The sequence below is a fragment of the Vombatus ursinus genome, unplaced genomic scaffold, assembly GCF_900497805.2.
Source record: "Vombatus ursinus unplaced genomic scaffold, bare-nosed wombat genome assembly UNPS02004833.1, whole genome shotgun sequence".
Classification (NCBI taxonomy): domain Eukaryota; kingdom Metazoa; phylum Chordata; class Mammalia; order Diprotodontia; family Vombatidae; genus Vombatus; species Vombatus ursinus.
In genome coordinates, this window is record NW_020944611.1 from 28,403 (window position 1) to 37,303 (window position 8,901).

The 8,901-nt window shown below is 40.0% G+C and overlaps 1 pseudogene; it reads right to left on the minus strand.

The window, feature by feature from the left end:
• Positions 1–3,108: 3,108 nt before the first annotated feature.
• On the minus strand, positions 3,109–3,899 carry LOC114027909 (annotated as a pseudogene).
• Between the last annotated feature and the right edge of the window lie 5,002 nt (positions 3,900–8,901).

Genomic DNA, 8,901 nt, shown 5'->3' on the forward strand with positions numbered 1-8,901 from the left:
AAAACTCCTCATACTCTCACTAAAAACCCATTTGCTTATTTGGAACACAGTTGTAATCACCCTGGTTATAAAGGGGCTCCTTTTGGTAGAAACATTGATAGCCAGAAGAAGAAACAACAAAGTATAGCATAGATAATATAAAAAGCGGGCAGAATAACTGGGAAAAAAAGCATTATCATTTAATTAAAGATAAATAATCCTGCAAACCTCAATGATATTCTTCCTCTAGTCCCAGTACTAATAAATGATTGTGCATCATTTTTTGCCCTAAGTCAAAGAAAGGGTTAAGTATACTCTGTTCAAGAGGTTTGGGAAATACAGGGAACAGTTATAAAAAGACTTCTATCTAAAATGGTTAAATTTTTTTAAATCGATACTTTACATGGTGAGCTTCAATTATCCGGAAAATGAACATGTGAGAAACTTCATTTCTCTGAGACTAAATAAATGGAGTGCATAGCCTAATTTTTTAAAAAAGTTTAAGTCCTATACTCCATTTGTCCATTTAACAAGGGCACTCCTTTTGCTGAACTATTTCAGCATTTGTTTTTGAATAGTTGTTAAATTGAATACCAATAAAATTTATTTCTTTAATATTTTATATATATATATTATTTTTCTCCAATTACATGTTAAAACATTTTTTGACATTTATTTTTTTCACTTTTGAGTTCTAAATTCTAGCCCTTCCTCCCTCTCTTCCTCCCAAGACAGTAGGCAATCAGATGTAGTTTATACATACATAATCATGGTTCGTACAAGAACTAAATAAAAGAAAAAAGAATGAAAAGAAAGTGCAAAGTAGTACGCTTCAGTCTGTATTCAAGCAATATCAGTGTTTTCTCTATAAGTGGAGAGTATACTTCATCATTGGTCTTTTGGGAATGTCTTGGATCATTGTATTGCTGAAAATAGCTTAGTCATTCACAGTTCTTCATCGTACAATGTTGCTGTTACTATGTACAATGTTCTCCTGGTTCTGCTTACTTCACTATACATCAGTTCATATAAGGCTTTCCAGGTTTCTCTGAAATCACCTGCTTGTCATTTCTTACAGCACAATGATATTTCATCACAACCAGAAACCACAGCTTGTATAAGCATTGCCCAATTTATGGGTATCCCCTCAACTTTCAATTCTTTGCCACCACAAAAAGAGCTGCTATAAATATTTTTGTACAGATAGGTCTTCCCCTTCCCCCCTGCCTTTTTGTTGTTTTGGGGATGTAGATCTAGCAAAGGTATTGCTGGATCAATGGCTTTATGCATGGTTTTATAGCCCTCTGGGCATAGTTCCAAATTGCTCTCCGGAATGGTTGGATCAGTTCACAGCTCCACCGACAGTGCATTAGTGTCTCAGTTTTCCATTCCCATCCTCAGTTTTTCATAGCCCTACCAACCTTCATCATTTTTTTTATACTAGTCAATCTGATAGGTGTGAGGTGGTACCTCAGAGTTGTATTAATCTGCATTTCTCTAATCAAAAGTGATTGAGAGCATTTTTATATGACTATAGATAGCTTTGATTTCTTTTTCTGAAAACTGCCTGTTCACATCCTTTGACCATTTATCAATTGGGGCAGGACTTTTATTTTTATAAATTTGACTCAGTTCTCTATGTATTTGAGAAATGGGGCCCTCCTTGTTGCAAAATTTCTTTCCCAGTTTTCTGATTTCTTTTTAACTTTGATTGCATTTGTTTTGTTTGTGCAAATTTTTTTAAATTTTATAAAATCAAAAGTATCTACTTTACATTTTGTAATGCTCTCTATATTTTCTTTGATCCTAAATTCTTCCCTTGTCCACAGATCTGACAAATAAAGCATTCCATGCTCTCCTAATTTACTTATGGTATCCCTCTTTATGTGTAAATCATGTACCCATTTTGACCTTATCTTGATACACAGTGTGAGATGTTGGTCTATGCCTAGTTTCTGCCATATTGTTTTACAGTTTTCCAAGTAGTTTTTGTCAAATAATGAGTTTTTCTTCCAAAAGTTTGGATCTTTGGGTTTACCGTAGACTAGATTTCTATGGTCATTTACTATAACATAATTTGTACCTAATCTATTCTACTGATCCACCACTCTATTTCTTAGCCAGTATCAACTTGTTTTGGTAATTACTGCTTTATAATACAGTTTGAGACTTCAGTACCAAATCATCTTGATGATTAAAACTTTATCATAAAGTCTGAGATCTGGTATGACTAGACCTCCTCCTTTCCCACTCTCCCCTCCCCTTAAAGCCTTAGGTAACTAGAATATCTCCTACCACTCCTCTGGCCTCTAGAAGCTAATGCAAACTTCTTTGTTAGCATTTAGAACCCTTGACAACCTGGCTCCACATCCTCCTTGACACATTACCCCCCAACATGCCCTCCATCGACTTCTTGTTTTGTACTGAATGATCAAAGATGACTTTATAAAATGTGTGTGTGTGTGTGTGTGTGTGTGACTTCAACCGAAATATACAGAGTGAAAAGTTAGTGGCAGCTCATTTTGAGGCACCAGCCAGATTTTGCTCACACTGTCTTAAAATGTAAAAGGCGGCCCAGAGGTGTACAATACATCATAAGACAACCTTTTGCTCTGGGTGGTTGAGGAAAGAGGGCTGGGCAGGGTAAACTATTAAATATCACCATGATAATATGGAAAACTCTTTTCTAATCTATTATCATTTATTTGTATTTTGATGATTTAGAAGAAGAAAGTGTCCACTTCTGCTAAACCAAATAAGCTTGATATACTTAATGAGAAGTGTTTTTTGGTGAGGGAGGTGGCTTGAAGACTTTAGATGCACTGTTGTCCATTAATTTTGCAAGTAACTAAAATGACCTTAAATGCCACATACCATCCAACTCAGGAAACCTAACTTAGACTGACTTAAGAAGAGACTCTATATCTTTCCTTTCCATACAAGTCTGTCAATAAAAAGCATGGATTAAGTACTTTCAAAAACAAAATTTTTCTTCCCCTCACCTCCAAAATGTGATTGGTTTGGAAAAGGGTTGATTTTCTTCATTTCCCTGTTTACAACAGTGTCAATTTAGGTAGACCCCACCAATTCTAGTTTCTGTGAATGAGCACGTTAAATTACATCTCAGCCTCATCTGGTTTTTTCCTCTGAGTACATTTGCTGCTGGATTCACTGGCAAAGCTTTGTGCCATGGCACTGATGATGGAGAAGATGAAGGAGCACACCATGATAATAACTAGATTTTCAAGCATCCCAGAAAACCAATTTTCTTCCTGTGTCACACCCTCTTCTGTCTTCTGGTGAAGCTTCTGGTGCTGAGCCTCCAATTCTTGGAAAGGTTTCTGCAGAGAAGGACCTAGGCTGAGGACAGCCCCCAGTGAGAGCCAGCACCTGTTCCACTATGTGTTTGCTGAAAGTTCTAATAATGAAGAGCTTCTGGCTGTGCGTCTTAACCACTGCTTTCCCAATCAGGGCTTGCACCAAAGAAAGTCCAAAAGGGAACGAGGAAGTGTCTACATGTTCTTTCTGCCAGATCAAACAGAAAGTTTGGAACTGAAGTGCAGTCCAAAATTCCAAAAAAGCAAACCTCTCTGTACCATGTTCTGAACTGCTAACTTAGGCTGAACTGCAAAGTCTTGTGCAGAATCCGCATGTTGCAGCATCTCTTCAAATTCCTGGTACTCCTCCTCATCAGGTTCAGCACCTGACAGCCACCCTGCCTTGGCCATGAACTAAGGGGGCTGCTCTGCGATGGCTGTGCCAGACCTCCACACTCAGGCTTCAAGCCTAACTTCTGAGATGATGGTGCATAAACAAATGGTGGACCCAACCAGGACACTGCTCCCCTTGCAATCGTGCTTTGAAAGACAACACAATCCCAATGGCTTAGGGAGTTCCAGGCTGTGTCTTAGAAAGTTCATGTCCCTTGAATATTAGAAAGAGAATTTATACCTCTTTCATAAAGCTTTTTGTTACTGGCCACTCAACAATCATACAAAGTCAAAAACCAGAGGAGCTAGACAGGACTTTAGAAGTTATGTCACCCAGCCTTTCACAAGCCAATTTAGATGTGGCGTATTTTAGATTTCAAATGTGTCAACAGGGCTCACTGTATTAGTGACACTAATCTGGCTCACTTGTATTAGCGACACAAATGCTTAGATTCCTTAAGAGTCTGGCCAATACGGTGGATCTTTAATAAATCTTGTCTTTGCCCGAAAGAAGCCTTGGGTCGAATTCATTTGGGCAGGACCTGCCCGTCATGATTTTGGGATCTAGCACCCCTAAACCTCTAAACCTCAACACCACCACATACCCCAAGTTCCTAATTTTTTTATATTGAGATACCTCATCTGAATATTTGAAATACATAGAATAAAATACATAGGATTTTAATTATATTGTAATACAGGTATCGATGTGTATATATTTAAAATAACTCAGATTATAAGTTAAGAATTTTTTTTTCCTTTTTAGTGAGGCAATCAGTGTTGTGTGGCTTGCTCAGGGTCACACAGCTAGTAAGTGTCAAGTATCTGGTCTGAGACTGGATTTGCATTCTGGTCCTCCTGACTCCAAGGGATGAGCACTATTCACTGAACCACCTAGCTGCCCCTAAGAATTCTTTTTTAATTAGGACCAGAGCCATCCCCACCCCCAACCTGTATATTTGCACGCCCAAAAAACACCAGGACAGGGTTTTGAAGAGCTGAACTACACAGGGGAGCAGAAACAGGTGGGAAGGACCAGGGCACTTGCCACAAACCCCACGTGCAGGGCAAAGGCAAGAGGGCAGAAGCCCACCTGTGGCCAAGGCACGTGCATTACCTGCGCTGCCTCAGGAGTCAAGAGCAGTATACATAGCAGTGCAGAAAGGGGCAGAATTCTATTGAGAGCTGGCCCTGGAGAAGAAGAGCAGGGGAATGAAAAAGAACCGAAGCCTGCAAGCTGATCTGCCCTGAAGCTGCTTTAAGTTGTGGACTTCTGAGCAGAGCAAGAGCCAAGGAGCAGAAGCTGAGAAGCAGAAACAGCGAGCGGGGAGCAGGAGCAGGAGCCCTGCCCCGGGACCTGGTCTACTTTTGAAGACCTATTGAGGAAAGCATCTGATGTGAAAGCATCTGGCGGTATTCCCAAGGAACTTGGTCTGGGAATGTGTCCCTAAAAACAGGGAGGATGCAAACCGAATACTACATCAGGAAGGAATGACTCCCTCCCAGGCACCACCCGACACAGCAAAAGTGCGTGTGTGTCCTTTAATGAGTTAGAGAATTTTCAGACTTTCTTGAGGAAAAGACCAGACCTGAACAGAAAAATTGACTTTGAAATGTAAGAATCAGAAGAAACCTAAGAAGAGATCCCAGGATGAAAACTCTTAGCCAAGTTTTAAGTTCCCTTGAAAGGAGAAAATACAACAAGCAACATGAAAAAAAAAATTGTAGCTCCGTAGCTCTACAGTATTTGATAAGGATAACGCCAAGACCTAGCAGCTTTTGCCTACATAGAACAGTAGGACTTTGCCCAGCCAAGCTGAATATAAACCTGAATTGGAAAAAAAATGAAGTTAACAAACTGCAAGATTGCCATTTGTGACAAACCTGAACCAGATGGACAATTGGACATCTAAGACCAGGAGAATCAAGCATTGAACTGGCACGGCTTCTGAAGCCAACAAATACCAGAAGATGAGGGAAGGTTTCCCTGTGGCAGGCCCTGATAGGGTCTGTCAAGGTGTTCATGGTTTAAAATTTCTATGATCTATGACCCCAAGAAGTATCTACATGGAAAACAGCCCTGCTGGAGAGACAGCACAGAATGGACTTTGACGCGGTCACTCCTTGAACTGCAGAGGGAACAGCAAAGGCTTTGGTGTTGTCTTCACTCTTCCGCTAATCCCTACTTCTGGCTTGATTGAGCCCAGGCCATCAAGCAAGGTAATTTAGTTCAGGCCTGCACAACATAGAGCCACAGAAGGATTTCAGGCGGCCCACACAAAATGCAGAGGACGTAAAGAAAGTAAAGGCATAACAAGTGCTTTGTCTGAGCCAGCTTAAAAAAATATGTCAACAGAATCTCCAAATATTTGTCGTGGATGAGGAAAGTCCAACTCTGTTGAACCCCCGGCGGAATTTAAGGTCCTTGCGAACAGGGATAGTTTAATTTTTGTGAATCCGTGGTAACTTGCACATAGAAACGGTTCATTGATTGACTAAATAGCTGAAGACCCGTGAGTGGGTACAGCTATGGAAAGTCATTTGGAATTATACACACCTAGTTACTAAAACCTTTGACCAGTTATGCCACTGCTAGCCCTGTGCCCAAAGAGATCAAAGAAAGAAGAAAAGGTGCTTTACACAGAAAAATAGGTTTAGCAGCTCTTTTTTGTGTTGGCCAAAGCTGGAACCCCCCCTCACGGAGGAATGTCTGACCAAGCTGCGGCGTCTGAATGTGAGGGGATACTGTCATGCTATATACCAAATGAGGAAACAGAGGATTTCCGGGAGATTTGGAAGGGCTCCTATGAATTAATGCAGGGTGAAATGAGTGGAGTCAGAAGAACAACTGATGTGATGACATCAGTAGTCTAAAAAGAAGAGTTTGGATGACATCTCTAGATTGATCAAGAATAAAATGAGCAGTACCAGCAGAATAAATTATATGATCAAAACACTTTAAGACAAACAACTTTGGAAGTCATAAGGACTGTGATCAATAGAATGAACGTTCATGGATCCAGAGGACTGATGATGAAACGTGCTATCCGTCATAGAAAAGGGACGGATTCAGAGTGCAGAGTGAGACATAGCTACTTTCAAATACAGCTATTAAGGGAATTTGTTTTACTTGTCTGTGCTTATTTGTTACAAGATATTTTATCTGCTTTTCTTTGCTTTTTTCCAATGGAGTAGAGTGTGGGAGAGAGAGAAAATACTTCTGTTGATTTTTTTAAAATAGGGAAGTGAGGTAGTTTCTAAAGATGTGAAATGTATGCATTTTCAGAATGGGCTACTATATATGTTTTACTTAACTCTTTTGTTTTGTTACAAGAGACCTCTGGTAAAGTGGGAGTAACCTGTAAATGCAATGTAAAAACAAAACATCAATAAAACTTTAAAAAATGAATTGACCAAAGAGACTTGAAGAAATCTGAAAGGAAACTACAGAGGATTATCTGTTTTCATCCCCCAAATGCTGCATAATTCTCTCTCTCTCTCTCTCTCTCTCTCTCTCTCTCTCTCTCTCTCTCTTTCCCTCCTTCCTCACCCCTGTCTCTCTGTGCAAGGAGATATATGGAACATGCCCAGGTAGCCTGGCATAGAGGCATTCTGTGTGTCCTTTTGTATGGTATGGAGGATCTCCTTTTAATTGGCTCCATACTGAGGTCCAGGTTGTGCCTTTAAAAACTGTCAGAACATTCAGTGAAATGGAGGACTTTCAAGCATTCTTGATGAAAAGATCAGAGTTGAATAGAAAATTTGACTTTCAAATACAAGACTTAAGAGAAACATGAAGAGGTAAACAGGAAAGAGAAATCATAAGGGACTTATTAAGGTTGAACTGTTTACATTCCTGCATGGAAAGCTGATATTTATAACTCATGAGACCTTTGTCAATATTAGGGTAGTTGGAGGGAAAAAATTATATGTATATATATATATATGTGTGTGTGTGTGTGTGTGTGTAGACAGATAGATAAATAGAGGGCACAGGGTGAGTTGAAGATGAAGGGGTGATATCTGGAGAATAAAATTAAGGGGTGAGAGAGGATTATACTGGAAAAAGGAGAAAGGGAAAGGTAGAATGGGGTAAATTATCTCACATAAAACAGACAAGAAAAGGCATTTACGATGGAGGGGTAACGGGGGAAGGTGAGAGGGAATGAGTGAATCTTATTTTCACTGGATTTAGCTTAAGGAGAGAATAACATACACACTCAATTGGGCATGGAAATCTACCTTACCCTACAGGAAAATAGGGGGGAAGGGGACAAGAGGGCAGGAGAATGATAGAGAGGAGAGCAGACTGGGGAAGCAAACACTTCTGAGGAGGGACAGGGTCAAAAGAGAGAATAGAATAAATATGGGGCGGGATAGGATTAAGGGAAATAGAATTAGTTTTTCACAACATGACTACTATGGAAGTGTTTTTCATGACTACACATGTATAACCTGTATTTGAGTTGCTTACCTTTTCAATGAGGGTGGGTGGGGAGGGAGAAAGGGAGAAAATTTGGAACCCAAAGTTTTAAAAACACATGTTAAAAATTGTTTTCACATGCAACTGGGAATTAAGAAATACAGAAAATGGGGTACAGAAATCTATCCTGCCCTACAGGAAAGCAGAAGGGGAAGGGGATTAGAGAAGGGGGGAAGGGATAGAAAGGAGGGCAGATTAGGGGAAGGGATAATCAGAATGCACACCATCATGGGTCGGGGGGAGGGGAGAGATGGGGAGAAAATTTGGAACTTAAAATCTTGTGGAAGTGAATGTTGAAAACTAAAAATAAATTAATTAGTAATAAAAGACATTACACAAAAAAAAACCCAAAACTACCAGAGGCTCAGATTCTTAAAACCTAGCCACTGCTCAGATTCTTTTTAAAAAATTCTTATTTTTAGGCAATTGGGGTTAAGTGACTTGCCCAGGGTCACACAGCTAGTGTCATGTGTTTGCTCTGAGGCCAAATTTGAACTCAGGTTCTCCTAACTCTAGGGTCAGTGCTCTATCCACTGTACCACCCAGCTACCCCGGCTCGGATTCTTACAATCTAGTCAACAACTCACTAATGTTCAGATTCTTTAAGAGTCTGCCCAATATGACGGATGTTCTAATAAACCTTGTCTTTGGTTGAAGAAAAAAAACTGCCAGAATGGGCCAGTTTCTCTCTCCTGCTGCATCTGAAGGATCAAGACCCCAGTTCACTCT